The 21,447-nt window shown below is 39.4% G+C and overlaps 1 protein-coding gene across 1 annotated transcript in view; it reads left to right on the top strand.

Annotated features, from left to right (window-relative positions):
• Window positions 1-21,447, top strand: part of LOC109403726 (sodium-dependent transporter bedraggled) — a 358,384-nt gene that overhangs the window by 11,814 nt on the left and 325,123 nt on the right. The gene's annotated exons all lie outside the window — the stretch shown is intronic.

Raw genomic sequence — 21,447 nt, 5'->3', positions numbered from 1 at the left:
TTTTCAAAGAAAATTGTAAGGAAATTCGCGAAGGAATTCGAAGGAATTTTGATAAAAAATTAAAAAATTCTGAAGGAATTTCCGAATGAAATTCTGTAACATTTCCAGTGGAAATGCCTCGAGGAATTCCTACAGGAAATCAAAAAAAAAATATGGAGGTTATTTCCTAATGAACTTTATGGAAAAATACCCAAAGGAACTCCGGCACAAATTCTTGTGTAAACAATCGAAGGATTTGTCAAAAAAAAAACATCAAAGAGTTTTCCGAAGTTGTACCTGTTTGAAAAAAAATCTGATGGAACTGCTGTGAAAATTTTTTTAGGTCTACTTATGATTGCCTACATGAATAAATAAATTCCCTTAGTCACTTGTGGAAGAATTTCCAGATAACCTTATAAAAAAGGATTCCCGAAGAAATTTCTGGAGAAATATTCGTTGGAACCTCCGGAGGAATTTCCTGTGAAGCTTCTAGATGGATTTTGCAAAGTTCTTCTATACAAGTTCTCGAAGGAACTTTTGAAGGAATTGCCATTCCTATCAGGAATTCACTGGAATTCCTCTCAGGAGTTCAACGGAAGTCCTCTCAGGAATTCACTGCAATTCCTGTCAGGAGTTCACTGCAATTCCTGTCAGGAGTTCAACGGAATTCCTCTCAGGAATTCACTGTAGTCCTCTCAAGAATTTAATGGATTTCCTCTCAGCAATTCATGTTTCTCTTAGGAATTCATCGGAATACCTCTGACGAACTCATAGAAATTCCTTAAAGGAACTCATAGGAATTTACTCTCAGAAAGTTCTGCTCAGGTATTCATCGGAATTCTTTTCGGACATTTTCCGATATTCCTTTCAGGCTGTATCGGACGTCCTCTCGGGAATTCACAGATATTCCTCTAAGGAATTCACCGGAATTTCGCTCAGGAAACCATCGGAATTTCTCTCAGTAATTTACTGGTACTCCTCTCAAGAATTCATTAGAATTCCGCTTATGAATTCCGCTCAGGTATTCACTGCTGTTTCGCTCAAGATTTCACTGGAATTCAGCTAAGGAATTTACTGGATTTCCTTTCAGTAAATCACTGGAATTCCTCACAGGAATTTACTGAACTTCCTCAATGGAAATTCTCTTAGAAATTCACTGGAATTACTCACAGGAATTTACTGGAATTCCTTGCTGGAATTTCTCTCAGAAATTCACTGGAATTCCTCTTAGAAATTCACTGGGATCCCTCTCAGGAATTCACTGGAATTTCTCTCAGAAATTCACTTAAATTCTTCACTCTCAGGAATTCACTGGGATTTCTCTCAGAAATTTCTCTTAAATTCAGTGGATTTTCTCGCAGGAACTTAGTGAAATTCCTCACAGGAATTTAATGAAGTGTCCCACTGGAATTCCTCACTGGAATTCAGTGGAATTTCTCTCAGAAATTCACTGCAATCCCTCCACTAGAATCCCTTCCAGGAATTCTTTGGGGTTTCTCTTAGGAATTCAACGAAATTCCTCTCAGGAATTCACTGGAAGTCCTCTCAGGGATTCACTGCAATTCCTCTCAGGAATTCATTAGGGTTTCGCTTAGAAATTCAACGGAATTCCTCTCAGAAATTCACTGCAATTCCTCTCAGGAATTCATTGGAGTTTCTCTTAGGAATTCATCGGAATTCCTCACAGAAACTTAGAAATTCCTCAAAGAAACTCATAGGAACTCACCGGAATTCCTCTCAGGCAATTCCGCTAATGATTTCCGCTCAGAAATTCACTGGAACTCCGCTCAGGAATTCACTGGAATTCAGCTAAAGAATTCATTAGAACTCCGCTTAGTAATTTACTGGATTTTTTTCTCAAGAATTCAATGGAATTCTTCTCACGAAATTGCCGCAATTCTTCTCAGGAATTCCCTGGAATTACTTCCAGGAAATCACTGGAATTCCTCTTAGAGATCTACAGGAATTCCTCTCAAAAATCACTGGAATTCCTCTCAGGAATTTACTGGAATTTCTCCCAGGAGTTCACTCGAATTCCTTTCAGAAATTCACTTGAATTTGTGTTAGAAATTCACTAATCTTTCCCTCTGGAATTCACTGGAATTTCTCAAAGGAACTCAATAAAATTCCTCACAGGAGTTCACTGGAATTCCTCACAGGAATTTACTGAAATTCTTCACAGGAATTTAATGGTGTTCCTCACTAGGATTCACTGCAATTCCTCACAGGAATTCATGAAATTTTTCTCAGAAATTCACTGGAATTCTTCCGAAGAATTCACTGGAATCCCTCTTAGGAATTTCTTGGGGTTTCTCTTAGGAATTTACCGAATTACCGCTAAGGAATTCATTGGAGTTTCTCTTAGGAATTCATCGGAATTCCTCTCAGAAATTCAAACAATTCCTCAAAGGAACTCATATGAGTTAATTCTCAGGAATTTGCACTCATGCATTCACCGGAATTCCTCTCGGGAATTCTGCGATATTCCTCTCAGGCATTATCGGACGTCCTCAATTCACCGGAATTCTGCTCAGGAAATCACTGGAATTCCTCTTAGTAATTCACTGGAACTCTTCTCAGGAATTCATTGAAATTACGCTTATGAATTCCACTCAGGAATTCACTAGAATTCAGCTGAAGCATTCACTGGAACTCCGCTCAGGAATTCACAAGAATTCCTCTCAGTAATTCACCGGATTTTTTCTCAGGAATGCACTGGAATTTCTCTCAGGAAATCACCGCAATTCTTCCCTGGTATTCCCTGGAATTTCTTCCAGGAATTCATCAGAATTCCTCTTAGGAATCTGCTGGAACTCTCTTAGAAATTCACTAGAATTTTCCACTGGAGTTCACTGGAATTTATCTCAGAAATTCACTGGAATCCCTCCCAGGAATTCATTGGGATTTCTCTTAGGAATTCCTCTCAGAAATTCATGGAAATTCCTTAAGGACATGGTATTTGAAGTACATTGCTAAAAATTTCTAGAGCACCGTTTTTTAGAACCATTGAACGGATTTGGATTAAAATGCATCACGCTGTTGACAACCACTGAACAATTAGCGTGATGCATTTTCATCAAAATTCGTTCAACGGTTCTAAAAAACGGTGCTCTAGAAATTTTGAGCTATGTACTCCAAATACCTTGTCCTTAAAGGAACTCATATGAATTAAATCTCAGAAAGTTCCACTCTGGCATTTACCGGAACTTCTTTCGGGAATTCTCCGATATTCCTCTCAGGTAGTATCAGAAGTCCTCTCGGGAATTCACCGGAATTTTTCTAAGGAAGAAACTCTTGAAGAAATTCCCGAGGAAACTTTTGTAGGAACAAATTTTCAGAATAATTTCCTGGAGAAATTCGAAGGTGAACTCCTGGACAAATTGCTGGGAGATATCACAGAGGAATTTCCATAGGTATTCTGCAAGAACCCATGGCAAGAATTTCCGTAATAATTTCGGGAAAAAATCAACAGGAATTCATGGTGGTAATCCAGATGAAATTTGCAGAGAAACACCAGTACAAAAACTGCTGTATATCTAGATTAGTTTACTATGTGACATCTAAGAGAATTTGCGAAGGAACTGCCTAAGAAGTTGTCGAAGGATTTTTTGAATTTTTCCCGAAGGAACTAAGTGAGAAAATCCCCTGGAAATTCTGTAGGATTCCTAAAGTAAATCCCATGACAACTCCTAGAGAAATTATTGACCCTTTTTGGTCCTTCAACAATTCAGTTAACCAAAGTTTTGCTCTAACATCAGCAAATTTAGCAAGAAATCAATATACCCACACTGTTTGCATCATTTCATTGCAGACAGGGAGAATTTAACATCTAGCCACACAAAAATTCAGCTCATTACTGCAAATCTAGTATTTACCGAACGTGCCCCATCCCTCCGGGGCACCGGAATCCGTGAAAACATGCTGAATGTTTATCGAAATTAGCTTCGGGTGGAATTTCTAAAGAAACACTGGCACAGATTTCCGAAGAGACTCCTGGATGAATTCTTGTTAGGAACCCTTGGAGGAACTGCCTTGTTTCCGTGATTTTTTTTTCCAAATAAATTCACTGTAGTATTCCAGGGGAAACTTTTGAAGGAACTGCCAAAGGAACTCGCAAATGCCTAGATTAGTTAATTAATTTGACAAACCCTGGTGGAAATCCTTTGGGAAATTCAGAAAAAAAATCAATAGGAATTCCAGAATTAAGTGCTTGGGGATTATCATGCAGGAAACTTCGGAAAAAAAATCCTAAAGAGTTTCTTGGAAGAATTTTTGTTGGAACTCCTGGAGGAAATGTTAAACAAAAAATGGCGCAGAATACTACAAATGCATCGTGTTCCACGTAAGACGACATGCTACGATTAATTTGAAATAAAACCCTACAAATGTTTAATTTTTGTTTCGTATCGCGTCCCAGGTTGAACGCAGCTGCAAAAATAAAATAGAACCCTACAAATGCACAAACGACACATCACAAACTTCCAGCATACAACACAGACCATAAATTGACCTCTGTTATCCAAATGGATAGGGAATTCCAATCCCAGGATGACGAGGTTTCATTGTTGTTCTTGGCCCATCAGTCAATCCTGTGATCGTATTTTTTTCTGACGGGTTGCTTTTTGTTCACAGCGTTAGTTGCTTACATAGCTTGAGTTGGGTCTAGGAATTTCTAATCCTAAGGGGGCATCTCGATTCGAAGACCGCCTACATTTAGATGTCCGTGCTATAGTATCATTGTATACTAGTGTGCGTCATCGAAACCGTTTTCTCAGATCAAAGCTTTTTTGGTTCCGTTTCGGATCCTGAGGATCTGTACAAAATTTGAGCACGATCGGTTGCGTCTACACTTTGCGCATTGCAATTGTATGGGATTTTGTATGCGAAAACATACTTTTTTACATTTTTCCCCTGTCCAAGAGTGATGGGTTTGACGATGGCTTATCAAGCGTCGTCATATAGTGAAAATGTGTTTAAATAATTTCAATTTTAGTCTTTTATAATTATAGATTAGCTAAATTAAATATAGTAACGAAAATTAGTGAAATAGTAAATGGAATAGTATTTGAAAGTAACTAGGTTTTGAATTAAAGCATTTCTTTACAAAATTAAACTAAAATAGAATCTGAATAATCATACCATTGCTTTATTGACTTTAATTTAAACGCTTGATTTGTCATGCCTCCAGAATACGCTTAATTGCTGTCGCATGATCTAACAACAGTTGATTACGCGCAGTGCTGGGGGGACCGACAGGGCTTATTACCAGTCTATACTAACCCTCTAACTACTAACAAGACTGGGAAGCCAACGATCACTCATTGCACTTTTGATAGTAGTATTAGTAGTAGTAGTTAGTAGTAGTAGTAAGAGTAGTAGTAATAGTAATAGTAGCAGCATTTTATTAACAAGTTGATTCGTACTATTCTTTTTCACTTCTTCGAAATTATTTTTATAGCAACTATAAACTCAGGAGTGGATAGCATAACGACATTGATTGCAGCAGGGTCCAACCTTATTATGTAATGCAAGAGTGCATATGGGATGTCTCTGCATTACTTATATCTTCTAATTAAGACAGGGCAGGGTGATAAGGAAATCGCATTAGTGAATGAACAATTTAGAATCTAAATTTTAGATGTTGAATGCTGTTCACTCAAGAAGTTCACTGGTGCAGGTAGAAAAAAAAACTTTTGAATCTCTCTATTTCTTAGCATAGTAACAAGAAACTACATTTAAAACTGAATATAAATTATGCTCTCTATGATGCTCAACAATGCTATAAACAGAATACTAAAATTTCCGGGCCGCCATTTTGTGGAGTTTGGCGGCCCACTGTCTTCTTGTCATTTCAGGTTCATTTTCTACAACGCGCGACTACAAAGAGTGAACAATACCATCGTCTAGGGGGCATTTTGGAGCTGAATTCGGTGAGTCTGTTCCATTATATTTACGCTGTCATTATTTTAAATTCACCATGGATAGTTGCGGCCTTTTTTTGCATGCATATTGTTATGCATCTGTTTGTGCACATTTGTTGTTACCCATCTTTCGTGTATTTACTCAACTAGCACTGTAAAGTTCGTCACTTCGAGTGTCGGCCTAAATTCTTAGTATTCATTTCATTAAAACTACTATTGTTGTACAGTCCACATATTTGATGTTGCCACTATGGAAGAGCACGTTGAGCACCGGTTTGTCCACATCTGCTAGAGCTTTTGGCTGGGAGTGGGTCTGGTTTGCAGGTTTAGCGGGGGCCTACCACTATTTGGGAGTGTGAGGGGGGGGGGATCTCTGCATTGAACTCACTACTCATCAATTCCGTGGGGTATCTAGAAGACAATTGACGATAAGATTGGAAAAAAGCTTGCAGTTGGGAACTAGACTAAAATAGTGGCCGATAGAAAACAACGCGCTAGACAGCATTATTATTCATTTTTTTTTAATATTTACCCATAGGCTTTTCGCCGGTTGGCAGTATAGTATTTAGCTGTGTACGAAGATACGGATTAGTTGGTGTACAGATGACAGGGTTCTCACGGGAAGTGCTTCAAGCAAGGCTTACCGCTTACATAACAACTGACAATAAAGAAACCTATTTTCCTTGACTTTCTACGCAATGGACATCTGACCGAACACACGTGTTTTCGTTAATCTCCTAGGCATTATTAGTGCATGACGGAACAACTAGCAGGACACAGTTCCAGACGTCTCTTTTTAATAACGATATTCAGCATATTTCCAATAAAACTACACTTTAATAAAGCAAAGACTAAAGCTGCTATGATAGAACAGATCAGAATGACTCAATTGACTTATTGACTACATATTGGAGATCTACTTCGAATAACTGACAAATTGACAAGAACCTAACTAAATACATGGACCATACTACAAAAAAAAACAATTGACAAAAAGAAAAAAGGGGAAACTTTTATTAAAACTATTTTTGTTCAACGCAGGCCAAAACAGTGTCGACTTGGGCCACGATATGCCTACGTACTTCTGTGTGTTGAAACAAAAATAGAGGCTCATAGAAGCAAACGTAGGGAAAGGGTGCGGTGTTAGAACATAAGCACAGTGTGCTACCGCCGTAATCACTATGAAAAAAAAAAAAAAAAAAGAAAACATACTTTTTTACATTTTTGTCATAAGTCTGAGACTTTTTAACCGATACTGTAAAATGATAGCCTAGGATGTTCTGAAAAGCTTTGTTGAAGACTGAAAATCAATCCGATGCTTGCGAAAAAAGTTATAACCAACGAATCGCATGCATGTGTTTATGTTTTAACATGCAAAGGAATAACAATAGCAACAAAATCATGTTGTTTCGCCAAGCAATGCTGACGCTATAACTTTTTTCATAAGTATCAGATCACTTCGCGGTCTTCGACAAAGTTTTTCAGGACACCCTAGGCTATGTTTTCACTTTATTGATTACATGGTTTTAGAAAAATTCGAGCTTGTTATGAGATAAATGCAAAAAAGTGTGTTTTCCGATGTAAAACCCCATACAAACTTCAAACGCGATGCGCAAAACGTAGACATAACCAATCGTGCCCAAATTTTGCACACTTATTTGGGTCCTGAAATGGGATCAACAAAGCTTTGATCTGATGGGATACCATTAAATTTTTCATTTTTCCATATAAACGATGACCCACTCTATTGTATATCCTATAGGGAATCGTTTGCTTGTATTGTATTTGACTGTTGCTCGAAATGGTCTGAGCACTACAAATGCTTGTCAAAGTTCAGGGAAAGATGTACATGCCAGAATACAACATCTAATGCAAAATAGAACGCCAAAATGCTACATATAAATGAATATTAACGACTAAATGCTAAATTAAAAGCAACTATATTTCAGTTGAAGTTCTGAAGAATTTTCCAAATGAATTCTAGAAGATATTCTTGGAGAAACTTTTAGAGGTATTGTCGAAGGAACTCTGGAAGAGTTTATCAAAAGAACTGTCTGAAATTTTCGGAAAAAACGCATGCAGGAATTGCGTGTAAATGCAGGAGGAATCCCAGAAAAAAATGTTGAACTTCCTTAAGTTTGACTGATTCGTACATTTTGAATGCTTCAAAATAATTATGTCAGCAGTTATTCATATCATAATCGACTGTGCTCTACCAACAACCGCACTCCCATCTCTGTAATATGTAGATGAATAAGAGTAATCCAGATATCGTTAACGAGTAATAACAATCTGTTGATTCAGCAGAGATAAACACCAGCCGGCGCGGCGCGGTGTGGCACAGCCGGTGCAAGTAGCTCGACTCGATTGTAAACTCTCTAATTATCCGAGCTCCATTTGGGGATCGGATTCAACGTGCGTTTGCGGTGGTGCAGCATATCTCCTCACCGGCTTTATTGCAATCAAAACAACCAACGCAGCGCTAGATAGCGGGCCATAAGACAATAATGAAGCAAACAAACGTATACTAGGTACATTCGGACGGAAACTAGGTCCCATTCCCCTATTGCCACAGCTCAAACTTAAACAAAGCGAATTCCCCTCTCCGACAAAAACGTCATAATCGAGGGTAAATAGCATCGCTGATCGTCGTCGTCGCGGTTTACCTGTGGGTACACCTACGCATGTTCGGTCGACATTGGAAACGAGCCCAGCCCTGATTATACAGTGAGCCTTAAAATTGAGCGCAAAAATAGTTGTAACTTTTTCATGCTCAAGAAAGTCAAGAAAATTGACTTATAAAAAAAGATCCTGAACTCTCTGTATGTTTTTGATGAATACTCGCGTTTCATGTCCTTTTCACTTATGTATGAAACATGATTAAATTAGAACGAATCTGTTGAAATTTACAAAAGTTTTATTCGCAAATAAAAGGTATTAGAAATCACTCTGGATCACTGGAGACTCACTTTAGGTGCATAGGTCGACCTCTTGATCGATCTCGCGGATCGTTGAATGGGAGCACTGTGAATTACAATATACCCGTGCCAGGCCCATTTACAACGATCGTAATTGCGCAACAATGAAAGGCTGGTCATTGCCAGGTAGCAGTCAGCGGCCCTGCGTTGATGAATCATACATAATTAACGGAATGCCAAATGGAATTATTTTCATCTTTTTTTAGGGCTCGCACAATGAGTTTTAACGCTGACCACAGCGGTGGTGACAAACCCATAAAGCTCCCATGAAAATGAAACGATGTGAAAAAGGCGTTTTAGTTTTAATTGCAATCGGAGAATAGTGTCTCGATTTGCCCGACCGACGTCGTCGTCTGCGGCGAAATGCTCATCCGTCGGGAATTTGGCTATGCTTCATCATTATCAATGTTCACGGGAGAAAGTTGATGATTCATTCGCAAGTAGGCGTCTGGTTGTTACCGCGGTGGCACAAGCCAAATTGTAAAATTCCACTAGTGTAGGTTACAACCCAAGAAGCAGAACTAGCTGAATAACAGTTTCTTAAGCTAAAGTTTGCTTAAGAGTTGTTCGTTCCACTCTTGTACAGCAAAAATGTTTGTTGGGAAGGCTGGTAGCGAACAGCGATCCAGGGGATCTGAGGAAACCCTTCCCATTTTTTTTTCACTGTGCTCCCATTTTTATTCTATTTTAAACAAAAGATTCAAGATCATTTTTTTATTTCCGTTTTATTCTATTTATTTCTATCTATTCACTTAACCTGATTCACTGCTCTTTTGTCCACTAGGGCACTGCGTGAACGATTCCAATTGACAGCTGCACTTACACTTTGAACAGCGCCTAAATGTATTCTATTCTAATTCTACTATATCGACAGGTTTTGTGCTGTTGAGCTCGAGCTTGAGCTTGATTGACGACCCGTGGATGCTACTCCAGTATTGCCAGACCAGCTACACTCACACAAGGAACCCATGAGATATCTGCCGGGAACTAAGCAGACATCTTCAGTGTGTGAGTGTTGGTGATCTTCTATTTTTAGGCGACAATGGCGCCTGCCACGCCAGATTGCTGGTCAATGTGGGGAAGAGGAAGGAACTGATGATTGCAATCGTTTGTATCCACAGCAGACCGAATATACCTCTGCGTCTGCACAAAGTCAGGCGGATGTCGGAGCGTTGGTGGGATATGGTTGGAAATGGGTTCACACATTCGTACGTGGATGCCAAGCGTAAGGTGATATATTAGTGTATTTATTACTCTAAAGATAATGCGGCACAGTTCGCTTGATTGCATAACTCGTAGGCGTTATATGATAGATTGACACTGTGCTAGGAAAGTTGCAAGGAAGGGACACGGCTTTACAACCCGTTTCTGTTCTAGCGATGGCTATGAACATGTGAATATACATGAGTTGTATATGTATAGAAGAGGGGGAAGTATATAGAAAGATACATACAGTGTATCAAACAATTGACCGTACAGCAATTTTTTGGTCAAAATAATTTTTCATTCAAATGTTTATAACTTTTTTATACGTCAGTCAAAAACGCTGAAATTTTGACCAATTATATCCCATATATTAAAGCTCCATTGGTAAAATTTTGAGCGAGATCGAATAAGTTTTCTGAAAGTTATAGAACTTTTAGTAAAACTTATAAGATTTTTGAACATATTTTTAAAACGTTATATCTCAATATGTACTTGATGAAACTTTTTCAATATTTTTTTGTGTTACAGCTTATACCTAAGGCTTTCATATGCAGCTGCGTTAAAGGTTTTATATGCACTACAAAAAATATGAAAAATCTGTATATGCTCAGAGTTTCATTTGGAAATTTATCATATTTTGATCAATCAAAGTGCCAAGTGTTTTCAACTTTTCAAAATTTTCTTAATGTAATATTTTTATACAGGACCTACTAAACTACATATGAAGAGTAGGTCCTATGGATTTTTTGTTCAGTTAATGCACTTTTATTGGTGGAAAACATTTGGCAGATTATATGTGCAAAATATGGTAAATTTTTAAACATCGTCAACTACATAAGCACATTTTTCATATTTTTTGAAGTGAATATAAAACCCCAAACATAGCTGCATATGACAGCTTTAGGTATAAGATGTAACACAAAAAAAAATGAAAAAACTTCATCAAGTACATTTTGAGATATAATATTTTAAAAATGTGTTCAAAAATCTAACAAGTTTCACTAAAAGTTCTATAACTTTCAGAAAACTTATTCGATCTCGCTCAAAATTTTACCAATGGAGCTTTTATATATGATACATGATTGGTCAAAATTTCAGCGTTTCTGATTGACGCATAAAAAAGTTATTGACATTTGAATGAAAAATTATTTCGATAAAAAAATTACTGTACGGACAATTGTTTGATACACTGTAGTAGGAGGACGGGCCAGTAATTGAACCCACCACCTACCACCAAGCCCGTCTACATCGACAGGCTTTGTGCTGTTGTCTATTTTCTACACTGTCCACGGTAGAGTGAAGCCTCCAAGTTTGAGCCTAAAATATAGAGATTTTAATATAGTGACTCAAAGTAAACATGGTTTTATTTTAAAATAGATTTTAATATAAAGTTATAGACTCTACAACTACAATGTACAGCATATATTTTTTTCCAAAATCACGTTTAATACAATTTTTTTCTCTTTACTTTAAGGCAATTACTAATGTTGGAGCCTAAAAATGTCGTGAACAAAACACACTTTCAAGTATTTCATTAAGTAATCATCAGAAACAGCAAAAACATGCATGAAATCTACAACTTTATGCGTAAATTCCTTATGATGGTCTTTACAAGCTTTCAGATATAATGCATCATATTAAAGAAATCTAGATTGATGATATTAGCTTTGAACGTATTAAATTTAAATATATTTTTATTGATTGATCTTCTTCCGTCTATCCACGGAACGATGAATGCGGCAGCGCCGGAGGTGATAGGCACTGCTAGAAGACGACCTAGAATGGTAGAACAAGGAGTGATATAGAGAAGCAAGAGTAGTCGAAACACAAATCCATCGCAAAAAGAAAAGAGAGCATGAGGGAAATTGCTCTGACGCAAGAGCGTATGGAACAGAATGCGGAGAAACCCAGTGCCTTTTCCAGTCATGTGCAACCTTCGTGAAGGAAACTTATTGACAGATAAAACAATGGTGGCTGCCAGGTATTGTTGATCGGTGGGAATGGAAGAGTAACAGACAGGATTCAAAACGACGACGACGTTCAGGTTGTGGAACCATCAACGCTAGACGAGGCCAAGACAGTCATTCAGGGATGAAAACACTCACTTGTACTCAGATACACTCACTTGCTATTACCTCAGCTCAAAAGCATGCTAACAAAAACAGTGTATGGAGGACTTTTATCTTGTAGTTTTATCTAAAAGTTCGCCGAACAGAATAAGGGTCGCAAACGCATATTGAAGCCGCATATTGAGCAATGAAGGCGACTCTCCACACGATGAATGTCCACTCCGTGGAAAGTCGCTCTGCCACGATTTTGGTATATGTGTGCGGCCCTTACTTTATTCGACAAACTTTTAGATAAAACTACAAAGTAAAACTCCTCCATGCAATCATTTTTTTATTGCAGGCTCTGATCTGAGATAATAGCAAGTGAGTGTATCTGAGTACAAGGGAGTGTTTTCATCCCTGCAATCATTAGTGGACTGAAGAGCAACGAGGCTGCTGGGAAGGACGAACTCCCGGTATGGGAAGAGGAAGACCTGCCTGCTAGTTGGTTGGATGGTCTCATTTGTCTTTTATACAAGAAAAGGGAATGGACTGATGTGTGCGAACTACAGAGGAATAACACTTCTCATTTCAGCGTACAAGATTTTGTCCGGAATTCTGATTAACAGGCTGAGGCCGATTGAGGTGTCGTTCGTCGGCAAATATTAGGCGGGTTTTCGTGGAGGCTGATCAACAACCTAACTTGTCAGGAATTGGCCGCAGTGAGCCACATTCAGCTTCTTCATTACTAAATTGTTCGTTATGATGACCTTCTTTTTCCCTGTTTGAAAACGCAACGACATAAAACTGGCCGCAGCTAGCCACATTCAACGTCTGATCACTGCAGCACCCGACCCGAACTCAAAAAGTCAAGTCGCGGTAGATGTTAAAAAAGACTAATGTTTCAAGGGGTTCCAGGATATTTAGGGTGGGAGGAAGAGTGCGGTGGGTTTTATGGGCGTTTCAGGGGCGTTTGAAGGGGTAAATGGCTAGATTCCATAGGCGCTCAAGTAGGTTTCAGGGGCTTGTGAGGGTTTCAGGATGTTTTAGGGGACTTTTAGGGGAGTTTCAAGGTGTTTGAAGGGGTTTCAGGGATGTTTATGAGGCGTTTTTGGGGTTTCTGAGGGGTTCAGATGTGTTACATTGGGTTCAGGGGTTTTTAGGAGGATTCAGGAAGTTTCAGAGGATTGTTAGCGGGTTTCAGATACGTGAATTCGGGGGATTTGGAGGGTCTCTGGTACGTTACAGGGGGTTCGACGAGATTTCAGGGAGTTATGGACGATTTTCATTGGGTTTCCATTTGAAATGCCCTTAAAAGCCCATCTGAAACATCCTGGAACTCCTGATACCTCCTGAAATCCCTTCAAACTCCTCTGAAACGTCCTGTTACTGAAAACCCACCTGAAACATCCTAAAACCTCCTGAAGCCCTCTGAAACTCCCAGAAACGTCCTGTAACTCCTTGAAACGCTCTGAAACGCATCTAAAAGCTCACCTGAAACGTCGTGGAACTCCCTGACATCCCGTGAAAGCCCCTGAAACGCATTTGAAACTCCTCCGAAACATTCTGTAACTTATTGAAACGTCTTAAAACGCTCCTATAGGCCCACCTGAAACATCCTGAAAACCCCCTAAAATGCCTCTGAAACATCCCTGAACCGTCATGCAACCCCTTGAAACGCATAGAAACGCTCTCGGAAATCCCCTCAAATGCCTCTAAAATCTCCCTCAAACGGGCTGTACCCAAAGTCATCCTACGTAAATTACTTTTATAAATTAGTAGGTATGCTTTATTGAATCAGTTGCAAACTTTCGAAAAAAGTTGTGGAAAAGGGCAGGAAAAACCTGGTGTGAAATAAAAGTTTCTAGAAAGAAGAACAAAGGAAGCGCTTCAGTTAATAGCTGTGGAAGTGTTCAGAGAATACTAGGTTGAAGAGAGGCGGACTTAGTTCCAGTTGATACGTAGAGTAAGGAAAAATACAATTTGTAATAATTCCATGTAACCAAAAGATCAGATAAAGTACTTAATAAGTTAAGAAGCCTACTCGATGATGCTCATTAGCCTTCTAAGTAGCTTTGTTTGTTTGTAATTTTGGAACTTGAAAGTTTACATAAAGTATCTGGATAGCCTTCTAAGCAGCTTCTGATAGAACTGACAAAAATTCATGCTGAAACAAAAATGTGTTTTTCAGAATCACAGGTTTGTTGGTGGTAGGGTCTTGTACCATTTGGGCAGGTGTACCTATTTTGGGCACTTGCTGCTATAACTAAGTCAATTTCAAACCGATTGATTTGAGTTTTTGTATAGAGTAAGATACTGTACGTGCCTAACTCTATACAAAAATTCAAATCAATCCGTTCGAAATTGACTTAGTTATAGCGGCAAGTGCCCAAAATAGGTACACCTGCCTAAATGGTACAAGACCCTATGTGATTCATGTCTGAAATTGCTTCTGATAATTATATTTTCGCACACGTCGCTGCCATATAGATTTGAAGTGGATCCTCCTGCGTGGTAGTCTGCTGACTTACCGCTGCGCAGCAAAAGACCCTTCAGAAAGTCAAGCTAACTTCACTACTGTACATTTGTGAAAAACTAGCTGTCGACAGAAAATCGATTCAAGTGTAAAATTAGCATAAGTTAAAATACAGAAAAAAAAATTAAAAAAAAAAGAAAATCGATTAAAGTCAGAATTCCCCTACTGTTCACTCAATCGTAACTGCTTTCACGCAACGACTTGACGCATCATGACACACTTTAATTATTCATAACTATTAGGATAAATTTCATAAGGTTGCTCTATGACGCAGAATTGTCTAACAGCTTGGCATTTGTTTATGTTTAGCCACATGATATTCTCAAGCGTCGGTAGCCGTGTGGATTGAACTCAAGCTCAGTAATCCCGGTGTTCATGGATCGATTCCAGTCTGGTTCATTTTGAGATTTTTTGCTCTTTTGATAAGTCTTTCTTATGCAATTGGTCTTGACAAGCACGATCAATTTGCATAAGGTATTCTGATGACATCCATAATTTTTAGTTATAACAAAAATTCATAAAGTATTTTGATGATCTTTTTTTCGGTGAGTGTTGAGATGCTATCGTTAGCTAAATTTGTTTTAATTTGATTATTTCGTTCTGGACGGGTAAACACTGAAATGAACATAACTGGTGAACATGTTTCATGTTGCATTATTACTTTCATTCGTTATCATATCTAGTCGCTTACACATGAGTAACTATTTTGTAAGCTAATCGCTACCAACCCTGGGGTACCTACACCAAAGTCAGAAGTCAACTGTTCGGTTGTGAATTGACCGATGATAAATTTAACTCCACAATAAAAAGAGAAAAAAAGTTAATATATCATCACACAGAATAACAGCAAGGCATGTTAATGCTACGACGACACAAAGCGTGCGTATAGTGCGAGTTTGCAGCAGATCCACTGAGGCGAATCAGGTCAATTGGGTCAATTGAATTAGGCAAGAGATGGGTCCATCTTCCTTATAATAGGTAGGTACTTATGTAACACCATTGCGCGTCTCTGCATTGCATTCTAATTCAGCACTTGGAGACGATGACATACCGGCTTCTTCGAGCAGAGCCAACTATAGTGACTCTGTAGGGGAGGTTGGATAGCTTGGTCACCTAGGACACTAAATGTTTGTCTGACTCTGACAGTCAGACGTATCACTGCAAATCCTTCAAAGATCTCTCTTAAATCGTTTTAATTGATATCCTCAAATTCAAAGATGGAATCAACTTGACCCAATCTCCCTTAGATCTGAAGTGGGCGGAGGAATTTTGGCTCCAGCATGGCCTACTGACCCTTGGCTCGATGAAAAAACACCCCATTCACTGAGAGACCACCACCCGCGCGTGCCCTGTCACAGAGAGAACAAAATGCCCGAGTGTAAAATGTATAATTAACCCAAAGTTGCAGTCATATGTACGTACGTACGTACATTTTGTTCAAATGTTGCCAATTTGCCTTTAGCGAGCTCTCGGTTAGGCCGCGGCGGTCCACATGAGCTGTGTGGACGTTTAAGGTGGCGGCTGTTGGTTGAGAAAGCCATTGTTGTCTCTGGCAGACAGGGTCCGCCGGTAGAATGGTGGTTAAATGGGCGGAAAAGCGATTGCTTGCCACATGCCAAAGCATAGTATGTGCCGCCAGGCCAGCGACGCGCACTCACAGAATAGAAGACAACCTTTTTGTGGTTCGGTGCCCTGCCGCTGAACTGTGTGCGGTTGGTACATAGTTTGACCGTCAAACTTCACCGGAGCGATCAAGCGGAAGGTGTGGAAATTAATTTGAATTAATAGTCTAAATAATTGGGTACATGAGGTAATGGTGTGGCGAATTTTTGTAGTTATGATGGAAATTAAAATTACATAAAGCTGCAACTTGCTTGGAGATAACAATCTATCTTTATCTCGCCAGATCTATCTGTGTAATCAATGCACTAAATATCGGTTCAAATTGCCATACATAGAAGCTCTGTTTTCATTTGGAAACGTGCAAAAATTACGTAAACGTTTAGGTATCCGAGCATAAGATATGTTATTTTGGCATAATAACTGAATAATAATCCTACAATAATACGTCCAGAAGTTATTGCAGACATGGATTTCTTCAGATTTTTTTTCCAGGGATTCCTACGGAAATTTTTCCAGGAATTCGTTAAGAAAGCTCTCCTGGAATTTTCTAAGAAATTCCTGATGGGATTGCTTCCTGGATTTCTTCAGGAATTCCTTCAGGTATTTCTTCAAGAATTCTCCTCCAGGAATTCACTCAAGAATTCCTTCTTTGATTATTCTTTCAGAAACAACTTCAGGGATTATTTAAAATATTCTTCCAAGGATTCCTCAAGGAAATCTTCTTGGGATTCCTTCAGGAATTCTTTCAAGAACTCTTCTACGAATTATTTCAAGACTTCCTCCAGGAACTTTTCAGGGATTACCTTAAGAATTCCTCTTGGGATTGCTTCCAAAATTCCTACTTAGGTTTCTTCAGGAATCCCTCCAGGGATTCTTTCGGGAACTGCTACAGGGATTCCCACAGCAGTTCCTCCACGAACTCTTCTTAAAATTCCTTTAGGATTTCTCTAAGAATTGATTCTGCGATTTCTTCAGTATTTCCTCCTGGGATTTATTCAGAAACTCCACCTTAGATCGCCTCAGGAATTCCTCCTGGGGTTTCTACTCGGGATTCTTCCATAGATTACTCCAGAAATTCTTCTATGGTTTCCTCGTGGAATTATTCTAAGGATTCATCTGAAAATCTTTGCAGGGATTCCTCTAAAACTTCCTCCAGAGATTCTTCCTGGAATTTCTCTAGAGATTCCTCCAGAAGTTCCTCCAGATATTCCACCAGGAATACCTCCGGAGATACCTACAGGAATTGCTTGATAAATATCTTCCAGAGATTCCTACAAAGAATCCTCCAGGAATTCCTCCAAGAGTTCTTACTGGAATTGCTCCAGTGATTCTTCAAAAAATTCCTCCAGGGATTTCTCTAGGGATTCCTCATGAAATTCCTCCAGGGATGCCTGAAGGAATTCCTCCAGGGGTTCCTATAGGAATTTATCCAGGGATTCATCCAGGTATTCTTCCAGTGATTGCTCCAGATATTCATCCAGGAATTTCTACAGGGATTCTTCCAGGAAATACTCCAGATTGCCCTTCAGAAGTTCCTCCTGGGATTCCTCCACGAATTATTACAGGGTCTCCTCCTCAAGTTTCTCCAGGGCTTTCTTTAAGATTTCCTCCAGGGATTCCTCCAGCAATTCCTCGAGAGATTTCTTCTGAAATTCTTCCAGGGATTCCATCTAGAATTCCTCTAGGGAATATTCCAAGAATTCTTCCAGGATTTTCTCTGGGAGTTCTTCCAGGAATTTCTTTGGGGATTCCTCCAAGAATTCCTTCAAGTATATTTTTAGAAATTTCTTCAGGAATTCCTCCAACGATTATTTTAGAGATTCTACCAGGAATTCCTTCAGGGATTCCTCAAGAAATTCCTTCAACATTTTCTCCAAGAATTTCTCCAGGAATTCCTTCAAAAATGCCTTCAAGGGTTCCACAGAAAGTGCCCCCAGAAATTCCTGTGAGATTTCCTCCAGAAATATTTCTAGGGATTCCTCCCAGAATTTGTTTAGAGAATCCTCCGGGAAATCTTTATGGGATTGCTTCAGGAATTCATCCAGCAATTTCTCCAGGGATTCCTCCAGAAAATCGACCAGAGAGTCGTGCAAAAATTCCTCCGGGGATTCCTCCACGGTCTCCTCAAAATCCTTCAGGGATTCCGCCAGGAATATGTCCAGAAGTTTCTTCAGCCATTCTTACAGAGACTCCTCCCGGAATTCCTCCAGAAATTTTTCTAGCAATTCCTCCAGGAAATTCTTCAGAAAATCCTCCAGGGATTCCTCCAGGAAATCCTCCAAGGATTCCTCCAAAGTTTTCATCAGGTATATCTTCAGGAATTCCTCCTGAGATTTCTCCAAGAATTTTTCCAGTAACTGCTCCGAGAATTCCTGTAATGATTCCTTCAGAAATTTCTCTCTGGATCTCCTTGAAAAAAATTCAAGGGTTTCTTTAGATGTTTCAAAAATCCTTCTATCATCATTTCCAGGGGTGCACCCAAGATTTCTGCAGATTTACCTGAAGATTTCTATGAATTCCTCCAGCGATTTATCATGGTATTCTTTATGAAAATTTTAGACAGATGCATACAAGAGCAAGGAAGTTCTCCAAGAAGTCATACAGGAAGCCTTTCATAATCATCTCCAAGATATCTTCTAGGAGTTCATCCTCGGATTTGTTCAGGAATACCCCTTGCAGCTCCTTCAAAGGAATTCTTTCAGAAATAAACCCTGACATTCTTTTTTCTCTCCAAGAAACCCTTCCAGAAGTTATCCATTGATTTTTTCAGGTTCTTCTCCAGAGATCCCTCCTAGAGTTTTTCCAGCGATGTTTTGAGGGCGTTCCTTTAGAAAACCCTTCAAGCATTCTTCAAAAAAATTTCCTTCAGAAACTTCCTCGGAAATGCGATTGTTCTGGAACTTATTCTTGGATTTTTTCATCAGGAATCTCCTTCCGCATGTCAAGAAAAGTCACAGCAGTACAGGTTTTGGTTTCGCTAAAATCACTGAGTCAAGTGGTGAAGTCAATGACCGTTCAAGGTGTCCCAGCCTCATGCAACTATGTTTCGTCAAGTGAAATGTTCAAACGCTGTTTCTCAAAAAGTATGGGGCGTCGCATCTACCAGAACTTTTGAACCCCTGTAAGCGTACTTGGAACTCTCCAGTAGCATCTTTAAATCACCTGAAACGTCCTGAAACTCTTCCCAAAAACCCCCTGAAACTCTCTTGAAACACTTCTGAATGCCCTTCAAAACCATCAAAACCTTCAGCCTTCATGAATATCCTGAAACTCCTCTGAAACGCGTTGAACAGTCCTGAAACCCTTGTAGTCTCAGCCCCTTTGAATCCTCCATAAAACCCTTTTCGGAACCTACTTCGAAAATCTCTTGAAATCCAGGTAAATCCCATATGTCTGGAACCCTCCTGAACCCCCATTTAAAACCTCCATTAACCGTTCCTGGAACACCCCTGAAATCACCAGATGCCTTCCAGAAATCCCCATGAATTCTGCCTGAATCCATTGAAATTCCCGTGAAACTCCCATGAAACCCTCCAGAATGCCCCTTAAAATCCATTAAACCCCTTTGATATCAATATGGAACACCCTGAAATTGCATTAGAACCCCTAAAGCTCCCTGAATCCTCTCTGAAACTTCTTTGAAACCTCTTTTGAAACTCATCGAAACTCTGTTGAAGCCCTCCTGATTGCCCTTTCATATTCATTTGACCCCTTTAAAAGCCTCCTAACTGATTAGAATCTCCTTGAAGGGTTCCTAAAACTTTCTTACAGCCTCTCTGAAATCACCATGAAACCTCAGAAACCTTTCGGAAAGTCCCTTTAAAATCTCCTGAACCCTATTGACCTTTTTATACCTATTAAAATCTCACTGGGCCCTCCGTGAAACTCAATTGAAATCTCCCTGAAACCCATAGAGAATCTCCTATCCCTTCTTCATCCTATCTTCTTCTATCTCTTGATCAACTAGGAACCTAGGAACCTAGAACTTCTTGGAATATCAAAAGTTGCATCAAGTTTCGTTTGATACGGAATTCCTCTGAACCCCTCTGAAATCTCCTGAAACCAACTGAATCTCCCTGAAAGCCGTATGATCAGGCAACCTTTTTATGATATTCCAGGTCAGCCAAACTATTCTGGAGATCTGAACATCAGGCCAATAGGCATTGCTTCTTCTTCTTCTTCTTCTTCTTCTTCTTCTTCTTTATGGCTCTACGTCCCCACTGGGACTTGGCCTGCCTCGCTTCAACTTAGTGTTCTTTGAGCATTTCCACAGTTATTAATTGAAGGGCTTCCTTTGCCTGCCTTTGCATGAATTTGTATATTGTGAGGCAAGAACAATGATACACTATGCCCAGGGAGTCGAGAAAATTTTCCCGACCGAAACGGGAATCGAACCCACCGTCTCCGGATTGGCGATCCATAGTATTAACCACTAGGCTAACTGGAGACCCCATTGCTATATACTGTTGGAATGTTTTGGATCATCCAATCCGTGATGAATCCTAGTCATCGTAATATACCGCTGTGACAGTGGTTATTTTCACTTTGAACAGTAACGTTACATACCTTACTAGGATACCAGAACTGCCTGGGATTTCAAGAGCCTTTACAAGAATCCACTGGTACAAACCAGGTCAGGAGATCTAGATCAGAAGCTCTACAATGTAACCTTCTTCCGAAACACTGAATAATATTCCATAACCAGCCATATTCACTGAACCACATTGAAGTCATTGTTATATACTGAACCAAATTTTCTAGATCATTAAAAATGTCCTGGAGCTCAGTCTTTGGCATTTGTTACTGTTACTACATTAGTTGGTGGACTTCAATTGGGAAATCTTGGAGAAATTCTTAAAATTGAAAAATAAAATCAGAAGTGATTCTTGGAGCGATCTCCAACAGAGGAAAGTTGTTAGAGACCTCTCAAGGAATCACTCCTGATGTTGTTTCAAGGAATTTCAAGAACTTCTAGGAATTTCTCTAAGCTACAACAATCGTAGCCTACCTGGTTCCGGTCAAGATTCATAGCTGGGTTCAAAGGCCTGGCTCCTTTCCAGATTTCAAAAAGAAATCCTAGACAGATGCCAGACAGGACAGATATTCTCACAAGATTCCTGTAAGCGAAATACAGTACTACAACGGATTCGCCGACT

Source organism: Aedes albopictus, chromosome 3 (genome assembly GCF_035046485.1).
Source record: "Aedes albopictus strain Foshan chromosome 3, AalbF5, whole genome shotgun sequence".
In the NCBI taxonomy this organism is placed as follows: Eukaryota; Metazoa; Arthropoda; class Insecta; order Diptera; family Culicidae; genus Aedes; species Aedes albopictus.
The sequence above is the reverse complement of the archived record's forward strand: the minus strand, read 5'-3'. Positions and strand labels throughout refer to the sequence as shown.